Source organism: Peromyscus californicus, unplaced genomic scaffold (assembly GCF_007827085.1).
Source record: "Peromyscus californicus insignis strain IS unplaced genomic scaffold, ASM782708v3 Scaffold_17__1_contigs__length_78620276, whole genome shotgun sequence".
Classification (NCBI taxonomy): domain Eukaryota; kingdom Metazoa; phylum Chordata; class Mammalia; order Rodentia; family Cricetidae; genus Peromyscus; species Peromyscus californicus.
Window position 1 is genome coordinate 4,377,054 of NW_026294469.1, and position 25,986 is coordinate 4,403,039.

At 46.4% G+C, this 25,986-nt stretch overlaps 2 long non-coding RNA genes across 3 annotated transcripts; one reads left to right on the top strand and one right to left on the bottom strand.

Annotated features, from left to right (window-relative positions):
* Positions 1–926: 926 nt before the first annotated feature.
* Positions 927–5,624, bottom strand: LOC128112550 (uncharacterized). 2 transcript variants are annotated; one of them, XR_008219022.1, is made up of 4 exons: positions 4,539–5,624; positions 2,522–3,649; positions 1,511–1,953; positions 927–1,038 (listed from the first exon to the last, which is right to left on the bottom strand). It is a non-coding gene; the product is annotated as an uncharacterized LOC128112550 (long non-coding RNA). The 2 variants fall into 2 exon arrangements; XR_008219021.1 differs by having other exon boundaries at positions 1,511–3,649.
* Positions 3,640–21,995, top strand: LOC128112549 (uncharacterized). The gene is made up of 4 exons (XR_008219020.1): positions 3,640–4,264; positions 9,029–9,272; positions 15,757–15,889; positions 16,939–21,995. It is a non-coding gene; the product is annotated as an uncharacterized LOC128112549 (long non-coding RNA).
* Positions 21,996–25,986: the final 3,991 nt, after the last annotated feature.

Here is a 25,986-nt window from a genome sequence, read left to right on the forward strand (position 1 = left end):
TGATGGGGTCCTAGCATTGCACATTCATAAACAACTCCGTGATGAACATCTTGAGCTAGCTCTTTGGGCACATAGGTGATTACTGTAAGCCTGGGATGGTATTAAGCAGGCAGATTGGATTCAAAACTAAGCCTTCTGCATGACTGCATGCATGGAAGCTTTGCTTAGAGAGTTATTTTACCCTGGTTGTGTGTGCTGGGGATGATTGGCCAACCCAAGACCCTGGCACACCCTGCTGAGCCATATTGGTACTGCCACCTGGCACCTCGCTATGAGCTCAGAAACCTGCCACCGGGCTGGGGCCTCCCAGTTGAGATAGAAGGCTTGCAGGGTGGGAAGGCACCGTGGGGAGAAGGAGGAGAGGGCCCTTAGCAATTTTTTATGACACTAGGCTTCTGTTCAGTGCCTTGGATAATTAAAAATAGACCCCCACCCAGGCCTCATCTTCAGTCTGAAATGTACTGCGTGTGGATTTTGGAATTAGCTCCTGAGGGACAGGGTGGAAGCATGGTCCTCTGGGACATTTCTACTAACTGCAGAAGTGTTCCAAAAGCTTTCTGTGGAGATGAGGCCTCTGCAGGCAGTGCTCGGAGAGATGACCTCATAGGTCCTTCCCATCTGTAACTCCTGCGATGATAGGAACAGATCTGAGACTGTGGCCAGACTCAGAACACAAGCATTTAAAAAACAAGCTGGGCTGTGCACAGTTATGGATAGATAAGATCTGCTTTCCCTGTGTTTTCAGCTCTGCTCTTGGAGAATGGCAGCATCTCTTCCTTAGTCCCCATGATTGGAGGGAGGTCTGTCTTCCTGAGTAATGGCAGAACATTCCAGAATCCACTCTTTGGGGATTTACAGATGGTCTCCACCATAGTCCTGGCTGCACATGGAAAGAGAGGATCAGTGTACCCTCTGCCAGCCTCACATGCTGTAAAATGTCCTGTGATATCATCAGGAGAGTTGTGATGGAGCCACAGACTTCTGTGTTTTCCCTTGGTGGCTTCAGGAATGTTTTCTCAGTTGGAGTAGAAACTATGGCTGCAAAGGAACACACAGGGCTGTGATATGGAGATGGAACCAGAGTCCTATTACTATAGACTGGGCTGCAGGTATCCAAACTTGATCCATTTGGCCAACATTTACCACAAGAATGCTACAAATTCTTCTGTTTCTTACTGAACTTTTGAAGGCAAGCATGTTCATTTGACTTGTCTCCAGAAATATGGTATGCCCTCTGTAGATATTTTTTGCACAAATGAGTGAGTGAATGAATGAAGCATCTACTATGGCAAGGCACGGTGCCAGGTGCCAGGACACCAACACAGTACCACAGAAAGGCTTGACACTGCATTTACACCTTTATGGTTCCAACAGGCAGTCTGTCGCTGTTTCTCCTGAAATCTGGTGCTAATGATGCCCTCCTCATCCCAGGAAGGCTGTAGTGGTTTTATCTGTTGGGCAAATGCCTAACCTAGGACCCAGACTCAGGAGGTATCTAGCAGGTCCTTACCATGCTTTTCCTGACGGGCGTTCTGGACTGTGTGGCTCCCTGAAGACCCAGCCAGACTGGGAAGATGCTGCCTAAGAGAGCTCTGGCTGCCCTGGGTTCCGCTGCCCTGGGTTCCGCTGCTCCTCCCTGTGCCCGGTGGAGGAGACTGGCGGTGCTTCCACCAAGTCATCCATCTTTTCAAGTCCCACACCTGGAGCTGTGCACGGAGAGGGATCTGCTCCAGCGGCAGCTGGTTCATTTTCCAGCTTCAGGCCAGACACTCGGGAATTAAGAGAGGAGACGGGTTTGCGACCCTCTGCATGCACTGAGAAGCCGTCGCTTTGGTTCTGTGCACTGGAATACCAGCTTGGTGAGCATTGCCTTGCATAAAACCACACCAGTGCACCGTATGGCACACCAGAATTCCATTATAGTTCAGATATAGAAGGTCTCCATGGTCCACACTGGGGAAAAGGAGGAACAGCACCATGAATAACTATTCTTCGTACACCTAACATTCCCACAAACTAATTGCTCATTTGGTTAAATAAAAGGCTCTGCTACGGCCGGGCAGTGGTGGCCCACGCCTTTAATCCCAGCACTCGGGAGGCAGAGCCAGGTGAATTTCTCTGAGTTCGAGGCCAGCCTGGGCTACCAAGTGAGTTCCAGGAAAGGCGCAAAGCTACACAGAGAAACCCTGTCTCGAACCCCCCCCCCCAAAAAAAGGCTCTGCTACAAGTGTGGTCCTTAGCGAATCAAGCTAATGACATTTAATAAAAATGGGTCAACTACCTGAGCCTTGTGCTTCATACCAGAAACCTTAGCTGAAATGTTTTTACGTGGTAACGCTGTCGATGGAAGCAAAAAATAATTTAAACAAATAATTAGCCTTGAGAATAAAAGTGTACACAAAAGCACAATAAATGAATTTACTAATTGTTCTTCCCTGCTGTGGACATTGCTCAAAGTTGAATTTTAAGCCCTTGAATAAATAGAAAGTTCTGTACCAAGCCACAAAACAGAGTGACTCACCATTAGTCACTAATGCTGCCTTAAAAACAAACCAGAGCTCTCGGAGAAAATGTCTTCACCTAGGCAGACTTGAAAATAAAGCAAGTCTTGGATGATAAACTCTTCTTTGAGTCTTTGGGAAAACACACACACACATATGTGTGTGTGTGTGTGTGTGTGTGTGTGTGTGTGAGAGAGAGAGAGAGAGAGAGAGAGAGAGAGAGAGAGAGAGAGAGAGAGAGAGAGATATTTGTGGGGTTTAATGCCCTGTGTAATGTCAGACAGGCACCGTTTTTCTTATTCAAAACTCTCCATTAGCTACAAAAGAATAAATTTGGTCTGTCCTGACCGTGTGATCAAAAATGTCAACTTCCATCTCTACCTCAAGCCCCTGCTGAAGGGGAATAAAAACGGAACCTCAAGTATTTCTATGTCTGCTGTCTTCTTTACTAGGTACAGACGGTCTTCTCCTCCGTCTCCCCCTCCTCCTTTACCTTCTTCTCCTTCCTCCTTTAATTCCTATCAAGACAGCTTCTCTGTGTTTGTCAAAGAGCTATAGGCCGCAGACTGAGAGACAGAATTGGTCTCCTTTTGTCCAGCCTGGGGACCACAGGAAAGGTAGACAGCGCTCGAGCGATGCTCAGGAGTTGGGTCCCTTCCTGACAGCATGGCCAGGTGTTTCCTCAAACAGAAAACTCCAGCATCAAAGGTCTTTCTCTCATAGCGCTGTTCGCTAAATATGGTCCCCAAAGGCGGTTATTTCTAACTTTTAAATTCCACATAAAGAGACGATGCAGGGCACACCTAAGTACAGTGCACTGCAAAGCAAACCCATCCATTAAGGAATCACACCTTCTGCCTAGGACTTTGCAATCCAAGATATGGAATATCTGGATAGCCATTGCACTGTGTGTGTGTGTGTGTGTGTGTGTGTGTGTGTGTGTGTGAGAGAGAGAGAGAGAGAGAGAGAGAGAGAGAGAGAGAGAGAGAGAGAGAGAGAGAGAGAGAGAATCTGTCCTCTCATCTACACTTTATATTGCACTGGACTGAGTCACAGCATTATACCCTGCTCCTATCAGGGAAAGAGAAAATGAAGGAGGCCCTGGGCGTCAGGAAATGTCTCAGGCTGCGCGTTCAATGTCACAGATCCTAGGAAAAAGAAAAAAGAGGTGAGCGATTTAAAAAGGGGGGGCGCTAACTACTAAACACTATTTGAAACACTGCTTGGAAATACTCCAGCGGGTGTGCAGCAAAGACCTTGGGGTGTCCAGCAATGAGAGTTGGAGGAGAAAAAGAAGGTGGGGACAGTCTGCACCGAGCTGAAGGTTCCCTAAGTCCGACTCCAGGTGCAGCCAGGGCAAGGCAGGGAGCAATGCAATAGCGCGGTTTTGGGGGCTCCTGCAGGGACCTCTCTGTCCACCTGGGTAAGGTTCTCTTAGAAAAGTTTGTTCTCATTCCTCCCACCCTGCTGGGGGCGGGGGGCGGGGTGCAGGGTGTGGGGGTGGCATTCCCTGGATACAGGAAGGATCCAAGAAGGAGGGGGCGCTCGCGCGCGCCTCTCCTGTCGATCTTCGCTGTTGACAGCCTGGATGAGGTCACGGTCTCTTCATTTTTGTTTGTCCAGATAGTGCATTGCTGATGATTTGGGTAATTTCGGCAGAAAAGGAGGCCCCGGCTCCTCCCTCGGGGCCAAGGAGGAGGCGGCGGTTGCGGGTGGGGCGACAAAGGACACTGCAAGGAGCTGGGAGTGGCTGGCAAGCCAAGGTATTTTTCCATCTTTACATTTCACTCCGGGCCTTCCAAGTCCATCAGCTCAAACCCTGGCTCCCCCTAAGAGCTACTAGAGAGAGCATTTCTAACCGGCACAAAATCTAACAGAGAACGCGGTTTTCAGCCAAAGGCAGCACAGCCGGGAGCCCCGACGCTGAGATGCCCTGAGCCAGAAGGAGCGGGCTTGGGGACGCGGTGGGGGGAGCCGCCCCCCCCCCCCCCCCAGGCGGGCAGGGGCTGAGCTGGTTGCTCTCTGATGATTTCTTACCGAGAAGTCCTGAGCTCAGGATCTCAGCGAGACAGATGGCCTGGTGCCAAGCTTCCCTCTCTTTGGATCCTGGCTCTGCCATCTCCCATCTGCGTGACCTTGGGGCCGAGATTTGACCTCTCTGCTTCTCAATGTCCCTCTCTTTGAAGTGGAGATAATGACAGGACCCACCTTCTCTCCCCACTGTGAAAGGAGTTCATTCGTAGAAGGCATTAGAAGGAAGTCTTAAGTATCCTAACTGTTAGCTGGAGTCTCAGTAGCTTCCTCCAGAGAGGGCAGAATTTGTCTTTGCATCCAAGTGAAGAACGAGTCAGATGTTGGAGGTTTTTTTTTTTTCTTTCTCTTTTTTCCCTTTCCTGGAATGTTCTCCAGGATGATTTGGCTTCTGAAGAGGGAGTAATAAGGCAGCTGAACTTGCCTGGTTCTGTCTCCCACTCATTATCGCACAGGAGTAACACAGGTTAATCACATAGCTAATTAAGAGATAACATTAATGGAATCTGAGTTGGTGCCCTGATAAAGCCGGAGTCCTGGCAGATAAATGCTGAGGTGGAGCCAAGCCATTTATTTGAGGAGCAGCAGGGCTCCTATCAGGGCACAGGCTCCACTTCCATTAAAGTTATTGATATTACACCCCAATCTACAACTGTATGAAAATCCAGGTCTCTCTCTCTCTCTCTCTCTCTCTCTCTCTCTCTCTCTCTCTCCATTCCTCCCTCTCTCTGTTCTTCTCCCTTCCCCTTCTGTTTTCTCCTCTCCTCTCTCCTCCCCTTCCCTCCTCTCTTCTGCTGTCTCTGTCGTTCTGAGGGAGCTCAGTGTTAGCCATCCAGATTAAACCCACAAAGAGCAAGCTAGGTAACACAGCCTTCATCACTGGACACACTTAATATTGAATTAACAGATACATGAATGACTACATACTAAAAAAATTCATTCATGCAAACACAGCTGCAATGACTATGTTGTTATTCTCAGAGAATGTTGACTGGGAATCTAGCAGAGCCTTTTTGAATTGATTATTTCTCTCTCTCTCTCTCTCTCTCTCTCTCTCTCTCTCTCTCTCTCTCTCTCTTGGACTTTGCCTTCAAGCAAATCAATAAAGCACCCAAAGTGCCATTTCAGTACCTCTCCTGTCTCCTTCCGATTCTCTTGATGAAAGAGCTTTTGGAGACCCTCCCTTCCCAGCTTAATAAATTCTCCTTCAGTTTCTTTAATTGTTGCTTTTTTTACCTTTCTCGGGGAATCATGATCAATTATGGCATTCAGCTAGCTGATAGCTGACAAATGCTATTTGACATAATACAGCCATGACTTAAAGAAAGAGCCCCTTGCTAACTGCGTAGCTGCTTCGCTTCGGGAGAAACAATGATTGTATTGTACCCTCTTGGAGGTGTGGGCTTGGGCATCTGCAGTGAGCCAAGTTTATTTCACTGAGAGCCACTGACAGCTTGAAAGGGAACCAGACACTCAAGACACTGTCATCTCTGGTCATGGATTTAGTGCACATCATCACACATGTCCTGTGGGCACTCCTCATCTCTGCTCCTTGAAACCCCCACACAAGCAAATTCCCTTCAGAGTCAATAAGCTTCGACAAAGGCCTTCACTAGGGTGAAGGGACCTGACAGCAGAGCAATGAGACTTCACTTGGCTTTCTTGTGCTGAGAATGTTAAATACCAATTCCATAATGAGAGGTAAACACGGGAGCTGGTGGAGAATTACTAATCAGCCAGCAGCAACTCACTGGCCATTCAGGTGTGCCTGGGAGTGGATCACAGGACTCCCAGGCCATTCAGGTGTGCCTGGGAGTGGATCACAGGACTCACCGGCCATTCAGGTGTGCCTGGGAGTGGATCACAGGACTCACTGGCCATTTGGGTGTGCCTTGGAGTGGATCACACGACTCACTGGCCATTTGGGTGTGCCTGGGAGTGGATCACAGGACTCTCTGGCCATTTGGGTACACCTGGGAGTGGATCACAGGACTCTCTGGCCATTCGGGTGTGCCTGGGAGTGGATCACAGGACTCACTGGCCATTTGGGTGTGCCTTGGAGTGGATCACAGGACTCTCTGGCCATTCAGGTGTGCCTGGGAGTGGATCACAGGACTCACTGGCCATTTGGGTACACCTGGGAGTGGATCACAGGACTCACTGGCCATTTGGGTGTGCCTGAGAGTGGATCCGAACTGTGCCACTCTTGCACATCTTGGACTCAAGGGCTGGGGTGTGTCTCCGTGGGTAAAGCACCTGACTAGCATTCACTGTGTCCTGGGTTCAATCCCTAGCATTGTGTTAATCCAGGTGTGGTGCCACATGTCTAGAGTCCCCACATGTGGAGACCGAAGGCAGGAGAGTCAGAAACCAAGGTCGTTTCCATCTGTATTAGGAGATTGAGCCAGGCCAGGAGAAATGTATCTCCTAAAACAGAGCCTGTACTTTATGGGAGATAGTATTTAATTGTTTTATAAGCCAGGCTTATGTGGAAGAAAGCTGAATTCCAAAGGAGGAGGAGGGAAATACCTACTCATTATGAGACAAGGTCTCACCACAAAGTCCAGGCTGGCCTTGAACTTGTGATCCTTCTCTCTCAGCCTTCCAGTGCTGGGATGTTAGGAATGCATCATTCCACCCCACTTCCATTATGCCTGTTAACTCAGAGAACAGGAAAATTTATCCGAGCTGGTTGTATTTGGTGGTCTGTATTACAGCTTTGAATAGGAGTAAATTTAAATTCAAGGAATAATCTGCCTTTTATTTTCAGTTACATAAATTAAAATATGAGTTGAAAGTCGAACATTCATGCAGTCGTGTGCTCCTCAAATTTTCCATTTATTGAGTCTCCAAAGCAGATAGTTTTTTTTTTAAATAATTTACCAAATAAATCTGAAAACACTGGAGACAGTAAAACTCAAGAGGAAAATCTTTTTTCTCCTGAAAATGTAAGCAGATATTTTACAATAAAATTAGATGTCATAATTGTGCTGTTATATATTAAGGTCTGTAATTAAGCCTTATAAACACATGATTACACTATTTACTTTAATTGCTTCTTTGGCAAGTAACTCTTAAGCATATAAATATGTGACAGGAAATAGTCTGTGAAAACCGCACACAAATATCCTCACACGAGAAAAAGGACTCACTAAGTAAAGAAACTCACAGCTAGGAATTAAATCTCTAAAATCTACATACAAAGCAAACCGGGGTTTTATGGAGATGGTGACCTACCGTGCCTATGTACTACAGAGTAAATTCTATTCCTCTCAGTCCTTGCTAGATACACACCATTTCCATGGCAAGCTAACTCTAATTACCAGTAATGTCAATACAAGGTTCGTGCCCAAGAACACAGAATAGCTACTGGACAGGAGGAGACTCTTGCCTTTTTATACCTAGGGGACTGAACTTGAGTTTTCAAACACCAAGTAGGCCGGGGTGGATGGGTTCTCTCTCTGTGTCTCTCTGTCTCTGTCTCTCTTCCTCCCTTCCCTCCCCCTTCCCGTGCCCCTCTCTCCTCTCTCTTCTCACCCTCTCTGCTTTCCTCCGGCCTTCCTTCTCATTCTATTTAGAGTTACAGCGAGATGCTATACAAGATGTCCTTGGGCAAACAGCAGCTTCTGACTTTCTCAGAAAGTGCAAAACAAGTCTGGGGCTTGGTAAGAAGCTTGCTACCTGACCCAGCCCACCTTGCTACAAGGAATCTCCCTTTCCCTTCCCGCTGTTCTCGGAGGCCTTCATTATATCCAGATTTGTCTGCGTCTCCAGCCTCCACGCAGCTCTCCTGTTTCACACCTTTGCTTCTGCAGTATGTTACCTACCATCTGCATTCTTTCACTGAATTCCTTGTAAGTCCTTTCAACCAAGTTTTCATTTACTTCATGAGGACAGAAACAGTTTCATTTATTTCTCCCTATTCCCTGAGCCAGATGCACAGTCTCTAGCATGGAGAAGGTGTTTCTACGTGTTTATTGAATTGAATTATTGAATGTGATTCTCTTGGTCATCACCTCTCGTTCAGCGTGTGTGTGTGTGTGTGTGTGTGTGTGTGTGTGTGTGTGTGTGTGTATCACAGACAGACAGACAAAGACACAGATAGACAGAGAGACAGCGTCAGCATTTTTTCCTACCTAATACGATGGATTTTAAACAAGAGAAGGTGTATTTGTACTCTTGGCTCCAGAGGTTTCAGCCCGGAATCATTGACCCTGTTGCTTGGGGCCACAGCAGCACAGAGCACCATGGTATAAAAACATGGTGGAAAGGGCCCCTCAGCTCATTGCAGAACAGTCCACCATGATGTAAAACATGGTGGAAAGGGCCCCTCAGCTCATGGCAGCACAGTCCACCATGGTATAAAAACATGGTGAAAAGGGCCCCTCAGCTCATGGCAAGCCAGAAAGTGAGGAGGTAAGGGTCTAGGGTCTCCATATTCCCTTCAAGAACATGCTCACTGTGACTGATTTTTAACTAGTTCCACTTCTTGACAGATCCTCTACCTTCCAAAGCACTGGCTGAGAACTGATGGCTTCAGTCTAGGGACTTGTGGGGACATTCAGGACCCAAACCCAGACTGTATCAGCACGAGTTTGCGTCCTGCGATCCCATGATGACACGCTCTTAATTGTTCTGCCACACAACCACGCTCTGAGGTGGCCAAGCTCTGCCCTCGGCATCTCAAAACTCCCTCATACGTACCACTTGTCCTTTCTTCTCTTCACGTTTTTCTCACAGGTAAGTTGCCTTTTTCTTTTGCTTAACAACCCGATTAGCTTCTGGCTGGATTCTGACTGATAAGAGCACCTATTGCTGTTTGCAGAAATTCCTTATACAGTATTTGTATTTTTCAATAAAAAAAAAAGACCTAGGAATCACACTAGTTTATTGTCAGTGAGCATTTATTTTCCTGTAAATTCCCCTTATAATACCTGCTGGCATCCATTCTCTAGCAGAGGATGAGTTCTTCCTCTTTCTGGACAGCTGTCTTGAGCAGATTGAGCTACCCAGCTTCTGTTATTGGAAGAAGAATGCATAGAGAGGTCCTTAGCCCAAGGTGCAGCCCTTACTGAGCAGAGGCATAACATCTATGGCATTTCCTAAAAATCACTATGATAATCCCATGGCTATCCTGAAGATTAGAATCTCAGAGTATCATGGTTTGATGTTCATGGTGACCGCAGGAGAAGTTGAGGAGATCCTGCCTCAATACATATGGTGGAAAGTTATCAAGGAAGGCACCAATGTCAGCCTCTGGCCTCCACATGTACATGGCACACAGAGGTGTTCCCACACACTTGTGAACACACACATGAAGAAAGAAAAAGGCAAGCCAGAGATGGCCTCTAAGAATTGAAAGATGGCATTTCCAGACAGCAGACATCATCTGATGGCCACTGGAGTCATAGAAAGAAGACCTGTACTCAAAGGTCTGGACTACAGAGTCCCTGGCCCAGCTGTCACTAGAGGTAGAAGAAGAAGGAAAAGAAATTCGGTTCCCTTCTTTCCCCCAAATTCCAAAGCCAGAACCCAGAGCTTTCAGTAGCAACAGCAGCACAGTTTCTGCGGGGTAACAATCAAGAGCCACAGAGAAAATTAACCCCAGCCAGAGCAGAAAAAGACCCCAGCCAGTTCACCAACAGTTCTGAGGTTTTCCATTTTGCTCTGTTAGCTACTTTGAAAATGCGGACTAAATGGACCCTGGTAGAGGAACTCCAGCACACACGCATTTACAGCTCCTTACAGTGTGCTTTACTGCATATCGCTCTCCTTTCACGGCACAGCTGCCATCTCAACCAGCGTTGTTATTGTCTTCACAAGAACTGACGACACTGAGGGAGTCTTACAGGTGTTGTCTCAGACAGACGTTTGAGCACGGAGTTGCCCCCTCTTGACCATTACAAGAATTACACTGGTGCCTGTGACAGTTTATGTTGCTTGGCAACTCCACAGGGTCAATACCTTGGAGACAAATTTCTGTGTGTGTTTGTTAGGGATTGTCTAGATTAGGTTAATTGAAGTGGGAAAACCCACCCTAAATGTGGGCAGAACTGTTCCCTGGGCTGAGATGCTGAATTACATAGATAGGAGAAAACGGACCGAGCACCAGCATCCGTCACTTCCTGTGACATCCCCCTGCCACCATGCCTTCCCCACCAGGGACTCGCCTTTGATGTGAGTGAGAATAAGGCCTTCCTTCCTGAACGTACTCTTTTCAGGGTATTATTTTATCCCAGCAATGGAAGAATGAGGAATGGACTGTGGACTTGGCTGGGCTGGACTGGAAAAGCCGCCTGTTGGACTCACACATACAGATCCTTTTCTCCTTTTAGTGCAGACCATCTTTGAGACTGTTCCATCAGACAAGGTGACTGTCCCCTAGTAATCTCAACCTTCCTCCAAGCTGCGAGACATTACAATGCTTGTCCTGCTGGAGCCCCTTAGATCTCCCCCAAGGTCCACCCTTCTCTTCTCTTCTTTCTGGAACATAATTTTTGCATATTTTCTCTCCATAGCTGAGTATCCCAGGATCTGCTCTTCTTCTAACTGAGCTGCTAGAGTTTGGCTCTGACATGCCCAGGGAACCCTGAGATCAAATGCTTACTCTCTGTCTTGGTGCTGTTGGGAGGTGGGGTAACTTTTAGGAAGTGGGGGTTAGTTGGACACCCCTAGGGAAGGCAATCCCCAGACAGGGATAAGCCCTCCAGCCCCTTCCCTGTCTCTTTCCTTCCCACCCACAATGGAGTGAGCCAGGAATAGACCGAAGCCTCAAGACCGAGAAGCCAAACAACTTTTTTCTCTTATTAAGATTTATTTGCCTTGGCTATTTCATTATAGTCACAGAAACCTAACACAAACTTAAAAAACGAAACCTGTTTTCCCTCCAGAACCTTCCTTCGATTCCACTTATCGGTTAGGAATGCCCTCCATTATCCCACATACTGTCCCTTAGTGCCCGCCTGCTCTTTCTGCTTTCCTTTCCCTCCCAGTCGCCTGTCTCCTCTGTGACCTTCAACCGGGAGCACCTTGGGAGTGGCCTCTGCCCTCCTGCCTTTCTCCATGCAAGACCTTCCTCCCCCCATGCCCTACATACTTGCTTTCCCACCTCCAGGCTAATTCCCATCTCTCACTGGCTTTTGGAACTCACCCTCCTGTCTTCTAAAGTATCAGAGAGGAAAACCTCCTTTCTTAAAAATCAACATGTGCGTCATAATCAAAATTCAGAATAGGCGGCCTTGGTGTCTTTGTTTCCTCCCACGTTTCATTTCATAAAACATCTTGCCTGTGGCCCGTCTTAGGCTCATCCTTTCTCCTGACCTCACAGCTTCCTCCCCAAAGCACCAATCAGGGCGGCGAATCCAGGTTAAAACAAGCTCTGTGGCAATCTGGACTCCAAAGTCCTCCAAACCCTAAACCTGGTAGCCAAGGAAGGGGAACGTGCCCATCATTTCCAGGGTGGGGAGCCCCTGTGGGGATTTCTCAGCCTCCCATCTTAATGAGTTTAACTCCAGAGATGGGCAGCTAGAGCATTCCCGCTGAGCATAATTACCATGATGGGGCACCTGGGGAGAGATCGTCACAAAGATAACTGGGTCTCAGGCTATTTAGCATCTTACAGATGAGAGTAAGGTGGTGACTTGGAAAAATGAGGTCTGGTTGGGATCGGGAGATTGCTGTGGTTCATTTTTCCTCCCTCCTTATAGAGGCATACACTGTTGTGGTTTAACTGATGTGCATGAGCCCCAAGCACAAAGTCCAGTCACTTTTGGAATCACAGGATCCTGAGACCGGATGGGACCGGAGGGGTCAGGCTGGGCACACTTCCCCTCCTCCATCCCCTGCCTGCAGGCAGGACCTCCTGCTAATAGCCTTGGAAGGATGGCTCCCTACCCTTTTCATCAGAACCTCAGGAGGTCAGAACACAACACATAACCAAGGGCTGCCTGGGCACAGACATGCCCTGCAAAGGACTATTTGTGTGTGTTTATTCTGGCTTTCCTCACTTAAAAGCCACAGTGAAGGTCAGGGTCGGGTCCCTAACACAGGCAGCTTAGAGTAGCACACCGAAATGTCAAAAAATCACCGGGCAGCGTGAATGCACTGCAGAACACACAGGAAATATATTGAATCATCTTGTGCAAATTCACACTTCACTGAGGAGCCGAATGGGGAGCTTGACCTCTTACCCACTGTCAAGCTCTTCCTGGGAGTGCAGCAGGGTGGGTGGGCTTCTCTCCACACCCTACAAGCAAGTGGATGCCCTCAAGCAAGGATTGATGGCGGGGGCAACGGACAGGTAGTCTGAGCCATTTAGAGGTGACATTCAGACCCTGGCAGAAAGCAATATGCTAAGTGAGCAGGCTGAGAGAAGGCAGGGGGACTAGGGAGCAGCTGCCTCCACGCTGCTTCAAGGTTTCCTTTGTGTGGCTAAGGCATTTTCAAGATTCTTGTTTGGGGACTATGCATGTGAACCAGAGGAGGGGTGTACAGAATGTTTCAGAGAGACTCAGCTGTCCCATGGCACTACCCAGATGAGCAGGCATCTCCCAAGGAGCCTAGGCGTGTCCCATGACGACAGAATATAGAACATTGTAGAGCAAGTAGACCCAGCTCACTGAGGATTCTAAGAGCAAACATTTCTCTCTAAACCATCCTTAATCAAAGTCGTGGACTTCATGTATCTGAATTCTCTGGCGGAGGGCGAGAAGTCCATCCTTTTAAGGTCAATGAGCCAAACCTAGCCTATGTCGTGCTTCTGTGCAAGGTAAAACTAAGAATCTTAAAAATATATATATATCCCTTCAAATGCTCCTCAAGTTGAACTTAGTGGGGGTTATATGAATTTATAGAGGGGAAAATACTGGGGGTATTGGGGTAGCTGTGGGGGGATGGCGAGTGGATTCAATCACATGTCATTGTATATAATGTACGAAATTCTCACGAATAAAGAAAAGTTAATACATAAAATCCTTCTGAAAAGCCAGTTAAGAAAGGAGAACACAACACTGATGGTATTTAATTCACAAAGCCTACATTATTTACTATTTGGCCCTTTTCAGAAAATACCAATTCCTGATTAGGCCACTAATGCTAGAAATTCCATATTCATGGAGGACACTCAACAAATATGCAGATCACCCCACCAGACAGCTAATGTAGCAGACTCTGACCTGAGCCCCTGATATCTCCATTCTAGCAAATAACAAACGTATGTGCGTGCGTGCGTGCGTGCGTGCGTGCGTGTGTGTGTGTGTGTGTGTGTGTGCATGTGTGCACACAAGCTAAAAGTCATCTCCAAATGTTGTTTTTCAGGCACTATACACTTATTTGTTGAGATAGGGTCTTTCATTGTCCTGTAGCCCCTCAGGCAGGCTACGTTGGCTGGCTAATGAGCGGCAAGGCCCTACTCCATTTCCCCAGCGTTAGGTCTACTAGTACATGCCACCAGGCATGGCTTTTTTACATGACTTCTGTCAATTAAACACAGGTCTTCACGACTCGTGCTGTTCGAGCTATCACTCCATCTCTTCTACACACAAAAGATAGTTACAAAGTGGGTGGGTGCAAGATGATGTTAGAAATATTCCCTTTGAATTAACCACTAAGTATGTACTTGAAACTTCCTGTGTGCCTAGCACGCTCCTGAGTGTGGCAGAGGACAAAATCTGTGGAAGATTACTCCTCTTGTTCCGTCTGAGAAAGGACAACCTAGTTGGCAGAGGAAAGTTCTTCAGCTGAGCACAGTAGAGAGAAGCAGGGATAAAATGGCCGGCGTTGGTTTTACATGGAGTAGAGGTCATGAGCAGGGCTACTGGGATGGCACTTGGCACCTTGACTGGGATCAGTGAGCAGTGGGGTGTCTGAGGAGGAGTCAGCAGGGATTGTGGCATGAGAAGGGACCACAAACACTTGCAAAGGCACAACCCTGGAAGGCGCCTTTGGAATGAGTAAGACAGAAGTTTGGGCAGAGGAAAACAAGCCAGACCACTGAGCACAATCCAGAGAACAGTTCTAATGGTCCTCGAGGTAGCTTGGTCTCTACGCCCCTTCATCAAGGCTTAGACCCCACGCCACAGCAACAAGGACTCTGTGTCATTTGTACCTGCACTCATGTACCAACATCTGTCCCCTCTACTCTCTCCACACCTACCTCTTTGAGCTATTATTATTATTATTGGTTACTAATTTATCTTGTTCTTTATTATGTTACTCTTGCAAACTGGAGCCTTCTTTCCATACCATCTTATTTATAGAGAAAAGTATACCCATCGCCAGAGATCCACCTCAAACCTTCTGTTCTCCACAAAGCGAAATGTTCTTCAGTTTCTTCCCTTTGTAACAAAGTCAAGTAACTTTCACCTTTGTCGTATTGGTTGCTCAAAGAGCAAAAAGACAGAGCTTATGTTCTATAGAAACTATTTATCATCACCTCCATCTCTCTTTTTGCTGAGTTGAAGATCATGTCTTGCCCACCTCACTTCCTGGGTGCTAACAACAGCACACATGGCAGGGGTCAGTGGGTATCCCTTCACTGGACAACTGAATGACACTTTAACAGTGTGTTTTCAGATTCTGGGGCCCTAAAACATCAGAGGACTGCGGCAATGCTGAAGGTACTCGTGAGAGCCATACTCCTCCTTAAACAGGGGAACATTAGGATCTCATTTTCATGAACATGTAAATAAAATATTAATGTCAGTAAAGATAGTTTGTTGAACATCCTGAAAGATGGGAACATCTTTGAAGGAAATACAACCTCTTACTCCTTCAGTAATAGTCCCCACCTTCTTTAAACTCTAAACCATGTGCAGAGGAAGAGCATAAAGGAGATCTTAGCTGGGAATTTTCTAGTACTCTGCTGTAGCTGTTGGATAACCTAAGATTTCAGATGACACAATATGTACTACATTCTCAGTCAATTGGAAATCCTACAAGACTAGTATGAAGAAAAGTAGTAACTTTGGGGTTGATATGGTAAATGCCTGCAGTTCCTGTGCTTGGGAGGCAGAAGCAGAATGTTCATGAGTTCAAGACTAGCCTGAGCTACATACCAAGACCCTGTCTTGAAATAAAATTTTAAAATATTTTATATTAAATTTAATATTTATATTTAACAACACTAGCTTTAATCTTAGGAATCTTATCATATTAGAGCTTGATTTTGCCCATGATAGGATATGGTTCTGTGATAAGCAGAGCAAACACTTTTCCTTAATGACAGGAACCAGAAGACCATGTACAGAAACTGAAAAGTTCTTGAGAACACCCAACAATACAAAGGAAGGCAAGCCTTTGAAGTTTAGTGAAAGGCAGCAGGACAGAAGAGAAGGGAGAACAGCCTTCACCGAGCCCTGGTAAATAGTCATGCTGACCGTGTACTTCAGTTAAGAGAGAAAAGGACCAGAGTGGGTAAAAATGTGGAAGAGTCTCTAGTTGGTGATGGGAGACATCTTTCTCTTGTCATGAGTTTTGAAGTAGGGCACATGGAAAAACTAACTGCTCAGAATCTGAAGATGCCGTTTGGATAGAATTGTGTCACCTCACTTCTAATGCTCATGGGGCCATGTGAGCACAGGGCAATGGACCGTGGCCAGAAGTAGCAAGCATCACTCCCTGCTAAGATGGCAGAACACCTAAGCTACCTTCCCATGCTTTCCTGCTCTGTGGTCACTGTCGAGGCCCATGGGCTAAAACTGAAGTCATCTCAAGGTGAGGGAAGTCTGCATCCCTAACTCATGGCTTTGAGAACACTCAGAAAAGCTGGAAGCAGGGAAGTATCCATATTTATCCCTGGTTAGGGTAGAAAAGAAAACCTTTTACTATGCTATTCTTTTGAGTTTTGAGGTTGTTTGTTACAATAGTGCTCCAATATTTATTTATCCAGAGTAGGAAGAATTTTCCAGAAGTGGCTAAATGGTGCCTGGATTTGCTTCTAGAGCAAAGGACACGTGGGGCAGGAAGAGTTCTGGGTGGCCTTGAGCATGTGGAGGAGGGCTGTTGGCTCCCAAACCCATTCTGCCATTGATTTTTGCTGGGGGCAGTGGTCTTGGACTCATTGATTTCCGTTGCTGATTAAGTTGTGTTCTTGCCTGTCATCAGTCACTCCATTTTCTTTCATCTGTATTCCCATCAGCTTGAAGCTTCGCAACCATGGAGCTCTTGACTCCTCAACTAGACATTCCGGAAGGATTGAACATGGCTCCTCTCCTGAATGGCGGGGTTCAGTCCAGACACTTTTCCCTTCTCGAAGAGAGCTGCTCTCAAGGCTGTATTGCCTGTTAGACATAGAGAACTGTCAAAGCCAGAGGAAGCTCGTCTTCACAGGGACTATGAGTTTACCTGGAGGAAGCTGGGGACCTCCCAGGAGTTACTTAATACAGTAATGCTGTTTTCTCCTCCACAGAAAGAGCTGTGAAGACACCCAGGACCCAAAGTGAGCTTTCCAGCAAACGAAGTAAGGAGTGTAGGGCAGGTGAGAGCTGGTGTGCCAGAGCAAAGCTCTTTCACCCTGAAAACGGTGCAAAAATAAATAGAACCTCATATGGCCCTGAGTGCTTAGACTGGGAAGGAAATATAAGGATAGAGGAGCCGGGGCACCTCTTCTCTCCTCTCCCTGCCAACACAAGCAAATGTAATGAAATAGCTGTGGATGCATGCCTACCTCCTGAAGAACACACTCAACAACACTATGGGCAGGGGTGCCCAGCTGGACACATGCCACAACTGATCTGTCGAACGGGCCACACACATCCTCTGCTGATCACGGCTCATAGAGATGAGAGAGACTCTGAGCTGGGTGGACTTTGCTCATGTGGGTCCTCTCTACACCTTGTTCTCCTCTTTGTTCTTGCTACAAGAAAGTGAGGCAATGGTGAGGACCCACTCCTCCCCTCCCCTCCCTGTACTGCACTACCTTATACATAACGCCCCCCAAAAGATGGTGTTTAGTGCCATCTCTACTGCCCCAGAGGAGAGTCAAAGAATCAGAACAGATTGGAAGCTTTGGGTAGACAGGAGATCCGGCTTCCTTTTGTTCCAGAAACAAATTCTGTCACCAGACTGGGGGCAGACAGGCCACTGTGCTTCTTTATTAGGATTCTAACAGGTAGAGGCATGCATTTCATGTTTTTTGTCCTTTCTCCCTAAGAATAGACAAGCCAGTATGTTAGCTCCTGAACAGTGACAATCTTCAAGGAGGCCAATGCCGTGGGCAGCCCTGTCCCAGATACAATGATAGTGCCTAGATGGAAAGATGGACCCTCTGGGCTCATGTGTGTAAGTGTGTGAGTGGATGTGTGCAGGTTTTTCTGTATTGTTTTATATGTCTCTGTGTGCTTTGTGTACACACATGCATGCTTGGGTTGTGTTTGAGCTGTCTTTTCTGAAATTTCCTTTACAACCGTGGAGAGATGGCCAGACTTAGCAGGTAAGAAAAACCACGTATCCAAAAGATGGCATGTGAGAGGAAGAGGTCCTGGAGTCCTTGGTTTGCTTCTAGGAAGCCAGCAGAATAATCTCAAGGCACTTCTGAGATTCCTGCCTTTTTCTCCTCACACTGAAGTCTATGCAACAATCATGGAGGCCTCTTTGGATCTCCACTCTCCTTTACTCCCTAAACGTGGTTCATGCATTTTAACTTCAGGCCTGAGACTAGCCCGCCATCCTTTCCTAGTCCCTCCTCTCATGTAAGCCAAAGGGGTCTCCTCCTTCCTTGAATGGCACTCAGTGGACTAGCCCCCATAATTTTCTACACACTGTGTGGCTCAGATAATTGGCCCTGTGGACACTGGTACCTTGACTTAAGCATTTTGATGTCTCTATACCACAGAAATAACAGTGCTGATCAACTACTGAACTTGAAATACTCCCCGATAAATGAATGCATTCTCAGGAGGAAGCAACAACTTCAAGTTTTACCCCTTGCTCCCTTCAAACATCCTCATGAACCAACATACCTTTTAACTGACAAATCCCAGAGTGCTTTGCTGTCCTTGCGTGACCCACCGTGAACCTGTTGGAAATCTTTCTCCTGGGCTCCCATCTGCCCTGGGCTCTAGGGCTAGACATGCTCATGGCTGAGCTTTGGGCTTCCAGCTCATGCAGAAGAAGCATTTTCATATGTGTCCTTTTCCATCTGACGCTCAACTAATCCTTCTCAACTTCAGATCTTTGCACAAACTCCTCATGTCATCACTGGGGAGTTTGGGGCCCAGAGCAAAGGTAGGAAGAAAAAGCCCCAAATCTGCACGTTTTATTTCATTGGTACATGTATTTAATCCATCTGCAAACTGTTCATTGGATAGCATCGTCGGCTTCTCTCTCTGGGAACACTAAGGTATGTGTATTCAACAGTGGAAAATAAACATAAGATTTTATTACAAAGTGCCACTGCCGCTCCTGGCATGAGTAATTTGTGCACCTGCATTTTTAAAATGTTTCAAAGTTTTTCCCCTTGGTGGATCGGTGGTAACACACATTAGCTTCCCGGCTGTCACAGTCTGGTTCTTGTAGGCTCCTGTTATTTCTACCCAGGCCATCCAGAAGTCACTGTCTTTAGAACAGAGAACAAGCAAATATGAAGGGTGATCATGGAAGTCTCCAGCAGTCCAGACTCTGCTTCTGTCCTGAAAAATACTTGTCTCCAGGGAGTCTTCTGACCTGTTGCTGGTCTAAATACCAAGGGATAGGAAACAAGTCAGAGTGGTCCCAGTAAGATGTGGTTTGTGGGTACAGAACCGGAGTTGACCTCTCCTGCCATCTCCTCTGCCTTGCTGGCTGCTTTCTCTTAAGCACTGGGATGAAGGTGGTTGAGTGGGACTCCTCAGCAAATATGTGACCCAGTCTAAACCACTTGGTACTGGGTAGCCAGTCAGAAGAGAGCCTGGCTCTGGGGAGCCCCAGGTTTGGAAAGTGCTATCGAGCCACAGGAAGGAGGGACTGTTGCTATTATGACAGCATCCTGGCTTCCTCAGGCTTCCCACTCTTTTGTGTGTGCGCGCAATGATTCCGGTTTGTGCAGGTGTCTGAAGTCATCTCGGCATGCACTGTGCTAGCTAACAATTTCCCCTGTGATGTCTGTAATCTCCTGGAAATGTTCTCCGATTCCTTCCAATGTCCCCCACAACAGCCCCCAAGGCTGGCAATTCCAAGTCATCCCAGGCATGTTAATACTTTCTTGAGTCATATTGCAGCATATTGTACTCTTCCCTCCAACAGCAGGTCTCAGAGGAAGATGCTAATGGCCCAGTGCTACACCAACTTGATCATTAGAGTTCCCGTTTCTCCAAGCAACATCAGGCGGAGAACTTGCTCTAAAGAGCATTTATTTATCTGTCCAACACTGCAAATGGAGACAGAGGGAGCGCTCCTGATGGAACTGCTAGGTGTGACATCTTCATTGTTTAGTGTTATGGAGAGCAACACAACCCTTGTTCATTTAAGCAATACTTAGTTTTCAAACACCACATGCCATCTGCCTTGATGCTCTTTGGCCCAGGCACAGGGTTGAATATCCACAGCATCTTCAATTGTTTAAATGCAAGCCTTCTCTGCCTTAGTGACATGGGTATTTGGGGAATGACATTTTGCTGGTGAGGATCAAATTCCTTATTCTACCTATGGACAGGTGTCTGTGGGCCAGCTGTTTGTCTCTGAGTTTGTCTATTAAAGTGGTTTTTAAGATTCCTTCTTGGAAGGCAGGAAAGATCCTGGGGTGATACTTTCTGTGTTCTGTGCACTGATGTGTACATATGTTAAAGTCCTGGGTTTAAGTTCACAAAGGTACTTCTTAGAGTACTCTAGAACTTCCAAAGCAGTTGGTCTCAAATCCTGCCTTAACTAATGTATGCACCATTGTCCAAAGGCAAAAACTGAATTGTAACTGAAATCATACCACGCATACACCATAGAAGCACACACTACACACATCATATATAAAACACACACATCACAAAATACACACTACACATCCACCACAACAAATATACCACACATATGGTACTGCGTACACCACATATATCACATTCACCACACATGCTACACACAACATATACTATACACCATTCCCACCTACGTTTTTCCCAAACATCACCCCCCACACCACACAAACATACACATGACACCACACCACATACATAAACCACACATACGTACCACTTCACACACACCACACATCACATCCCCACATGTCACACACCCCATGTTTGCTCGACGAGAAATCATGTTTGAGAGTCTTCTAGACTGTTCCCCGCCTTAGTTTCTTGTTGATGTCGTTCTGCATAATATTCTGCAGACTGGAAATAACTGGGGAAATGGTGGCCACATTCAGCAGAGGCCCACATGGCCTTGGTAACACGATTACAGTAAAAATTACTTAGACCATCTACAGTTTTAGGCAAGAGATTATTGCACTAATTATGTCAAGGGTCCAGGGTAAGGACCTTGCACTTGGAGGAAATGTTCAAATGAATAGTTACAACATGGGAACAAAACTAAGGTATGTGGTCCTCCCATCTGGATCGCTGTGATTTTCTTTTGTTATTATTATTTTCTTAACGTGAGGTCTCCTTATAGCCTAGGGTGTCCTCAAACTCATGTATCTGAGGCTGGTCTTGATTTCCTAATCTTCTTAGCTTCATCTGTCGAGTGCTGGGATTATAGGCATGCACCACTAGGGCTCTTGACATGATGGGAACAATTGCATAAGGTTCGGCACCAGGCCGCAATTCAGGGATTCAGGCTACTTCCGTCTTTTGTGACTCTCATCCTTACTCTGCAATCTTCAAGGTCCAAGAAACAAACCAAAGTCTTCTCAATGCAAAGGAGCGTGGAAGTACAACGTGGAGCAAGCCTCTGCCACCACCTCTATTGCCCTGGTATCTGGATATTTCAAGTGGAAATACCCAGCTCCAGTCATAGATTGTTCCTGCACTCTTCTGTGTCTTTGAATGGGTGGAAGACTTGCAGAGGCTTCTTCTTAAGGCTTTTAATCATGAGCATTAACCCAGTGTCATACAATCTGAGCTGGTTATAACTTTGTCGTGTGCATGCACAGGTCTGAGATATTCTTCAATCAGCACCTACCACCTAGATTTCATTATGTAGACCAAGTTGGCTTAGAACTCAGAGATTTGCCTTCATTTTCATTCCAGGTGCTGAGATTAAAATGTGTACCACCAAGACTGGCTGACTTGGTTGCTTTTGACAGTAGTATTTTTCCAATCAGAAAAACAGTGATATCAAAAATGGAATATAATATTATTTTAGAATACCCGTGATAAATTAAATAGTAACTTTATAATAAATTAATAAATACTAGTATTTACACATATTAATATTTACTAATATTATTTATACCCATTTATATACTTCCACAGTGTTTGTAATATTATTATATTAAGAGTGTTAACAGTGTAATTCACTGACGCTCTCTAATGGCACACAAATACGATTTTTTTTTCATGACTCATTATTTAACTACTTAAGCTTGGTTTCAACATGCATGTTTCTTAGCATGATAATTTTGCCATGTTAGCCTACAATGCTTAAAATGATTCTTTTTTAAAATCATTCTGAAATACTGGTTTTATTGTGGCATCCTATTTTTGGAGTTCTGATGAGAAACAGCAGAACAGTGAAACCTCTTCAGAAATTCCACACACTGGAATCTGAACCACTTGGAGTCAAAGCTTCGCCGTCTAATGACACCAAGATCATAGGTTTGGGGGCATTTGCTCCATTGTGCCTGAAATAAACTTGCTGTCTTCCCGGTCTCTATTTTGAGGACACCGAACTAAAGGGAAGTCTACTTCTCAAGAGAATAACCAAGCCAAGGATGTCATGTTCCATCTTTGTGATGAAATGCAGACTTGTCACTAAAAGGCCAATTCTTCATTTCCAGACCCAGAATATAAATGGATCCCCAAAAACGTTGGTTAATGAAACCCTGGCCCCTCTCTCCTAAAGAAGAATTTGGGAATATACTCTGGGCCTTAGCCAGAATCTTTCATGTGAGTGCAGACCATCTGAGTGTTCTTTGTCTCTTGATCTTGTCCTACAGTATTTGCTGTCCACAGGGTGGCAGACCATTTTGTCAGTGGTCTCCATGAGTACCATGCCTGACTTATTTCCCGGTCTCTCACAGGTGAACACAGCCCATTTGAGTTCTGGGTGCTCTGGAGGGAGACACTGATTCAGAAGACCTGCAATCATTCCGGGTGTTTGGGGCCTTCCAGGCACTGCCCTGATTAGCTTCCCTTCTCCTAGGCAGACATTTTCTTCTTCTTCTAAACAGTTTGTGCAAAGATAAAACAGTTTGTGCAAAGATAGGGATGCCCTCTTTCTTTCTGCCTACCATTTCTAACAGTTTAGGTTAGGTTAGGTTAGGTTGGTGTGTGTGTGTGTGTGTGTGTGTGTGTGTGTGTGTGTGTGTGTGTGTGTGTGTACAGGCTGAGCTTAAGAGATTTCTAGGTCTTGAGGGATCTTAAAGACTCTTTCCTCACTTGCCAGCTAATCCTGGTGGACTTCAGTTTGGGGCATTCCCTTCATTTCCGAGCACCAAAAGCTCCTCTTTTTTCCCTATTTACTGATATCCCCGTGGCTTAGATGACTCATAGTGGACTTTGGTGGCTGCCGTGGACTGGTCACGGAGGACCAGATGGATAAGATTTAGTATCTCCATTCTACATTGTTGTCTTGCAGCATAAAGGGGGTTCTAAGGGAGACACTTCCAAACCTTAGGAGGACACAGTAAATGCACGACACAGCAAACACATCTGCTTCTTTCCTGTTGAGGCCCGAGGGGTCAGCCTGCCATCTAACACCTTCTTGTGTTTGTGTTGGTTTTTCTGGGACTTCCAATGCGACTTTGGAGGGTTAGCCTCTGAAGTCTGGCCTGTCCAGTGTGTTCCTCATCCTCAGTATCAACAAGGGGAGAGCCAAGTCCATGCTTTCACGGGGATGACGGGAAAGCAGAACTACCTGGAAAACTAGCTTCTACTTGCCCATGGCAGAGAAATGCAGAAGCAGTACCCATCACCCTAATGTGCTCATCTTCAGACACCCCACAGTCAGTGTCAGCGTTCTGCACAGAAGCTAAGTGGGGAGACAGGTAGGGTGACCTTCATAGCAGAGGGGGGCCAACCTCTCAAGCTACAGCTGTGTGGCTCACTCTTGATGTAAACTTGTGTGAAGAAAGGAACTGAATGACATTCCCAGCCTAGAGAGATTCCGTTTCATCATTTTGTACACATACATTCACGATGTGCTATATGTTATATATAATTCACTAAAGTATGCTTTTTAAAAATAGATTTGAGGAGCATGGAGACCCCAGAAGCGTATGTTATTGTACTGGGCTCAAGTTTCTCTTTCCCGCCCACAGGGGACCTCTGAGGGTCTATTTGAGGGCATGAATATGGAAAATTCAGCTCCAACCCCCCCACCCCCACTCCCTGAACAGCACTGCAGAACTATGAGATTTTGAAAGAACAGATGCAAGAGACAAAATAAGTGTAGGAGGAATTTGGGGAATGGGTCCTAGGAATCGCCATGTTTCCTATCACTCTCAGAACACGCAGATATTTCCAGGGGTACTGTACATCTGTGTGGCTTCAAACCACCAATTATTTTTCCAAGCAACATAATTACTGCCTTCTCCTGAAAATGCCAAACACTCGAATGAAATGCAGCTTTAGAGATCTTCACTTACGTTAATTGGTTCCAATTACTCAGACCAGCTTTGCCCCCCTAAAACACGTGAAAGCCAAGAGTTCCTTTTCTCTCCCCTCCCCCCACTCACTTTTTGTAAAGAAAGAAAGGAAGGGAGGAAGGGAAGAAAACAAGAAGACTTCACGTGAGATCTCCATATTTGCTGGGACTCAACCGAACTTAGATAGGGAGCATAATAATTGAAGAGACAAGAGAACCAGTCCAGCCTAGTCTATGGCCTGTGGTCTGCAGGGACACTCAAGGGTCGCAGTAGTCACTGGCCTTCCCATCCAACCACTCTGAACATATTCTGTTGGGCTTGGTTTGCTGAGTGTACATGCTCGTCAAAGAATGTGGGGATGGATTATTTATAAGACATTCACTTCCAATTAGTGTTGCTTAAAATGTGAGCTTGCACTTGGCACACAGCACAGCAGCTGGGTCTGTTCTGAGGCTGGGCATGTCGGGGAGTGGGGTGTGGTGAGGTGCCTCGTACTGAGCAACTGTGAGACCCTTCAGCCAGGACGACAACTGGGAACAGCCTTGACTTGATGCAGATTCTTAGTTTAGATGTGCAGCCCTGTACATGACGTGATAAAAGACATAGAAGGGGACATTTTTGATGTTCCTGGGAACAATGCATACAGGCTTAGAGACTGTCGGGCCATTTTGACCTATTCTTCTGGTGCCTGCCAGGAGAACTGATCCATTTCATTTAGTAACTGTGTCTGTCTCAATGGAAACCAACCCCACATATAACATCGTGGAGGCCGAGAGCCGCTGGCTTCTAATTCCAGGATCTGATATGGTAAGTAGACTTTCTAAAGATGAATTTACCCATTCTTAGCCAATCAAATTAACTAAATTGAAGACTCCTTTTGCTGAGTTTGATGAAACCCCTGCTAACTGGGGTCAGGAAGGTGAAGCTTCTAAGATATGGAGCCCCGCCTTTCTCAAAGACAGGGCCGAGGGTGGGGCTTTGTCTGCTGCCCGTTCAGCAGGGGGCGCTGCAGAGGAAGACAGATGGGAAAGGAAGCCAGAGCATCTGGGAAAGCTATCCAAAGCCCGCCTTTATTACTCAGGCTAGAACATGGTGGATCCCAGAACATGATGCATTCCACGGAACCTACAGCAGGACCCTCTAACTTGGAACATATGTGATCCGGGGTGGGGGGGGGGTGTACACTGTGCATTACTCTGTGCATTACCGGCTTGCTGTTCCATGTTACCACAGCGCCTCCTCTGCAATTAAGGCCTTAGGCAAGCAGAGCTATAAACACCCAAAGCTCCGATTCTCCTGCTTGAAGTTTAGTCTCCATGCAATGAAATGAGTTCAGTCTGAGCTTTACATGCCAAGTGTCGCTGTCGTAAAACTCCCCTTCATCTGGCATTGGCTCCGAGCCCCCCTCAGATGATGTGACTGCGGTTTGGACAGACAAAGGGCCGTAGCCTGTCTCGTCCTCAGGGGTGTCCCCTTAGCAGTTCCACAGCCTGCTGTATTTGTGGGCCCTTGAAGACAGTCAGCTGGCCGAACCTATCCTTGTTGAAAGGGTGGTTTTCTGAATGTCAGTCTGGACTCAGAACTAAGACTGGGAGAGATCTTTGCAGACATGAAGAAAAAAGTCAGAGGATATTCTATCATGGCACATGATTCAGAGAGCACTGTGTTAGGAAACCACAAAGGCCCTTTCTTCCGGGTTAAAAGATAGTAAAATTGTCTCAGGAAAGGTGTGGCCAAGCAAAA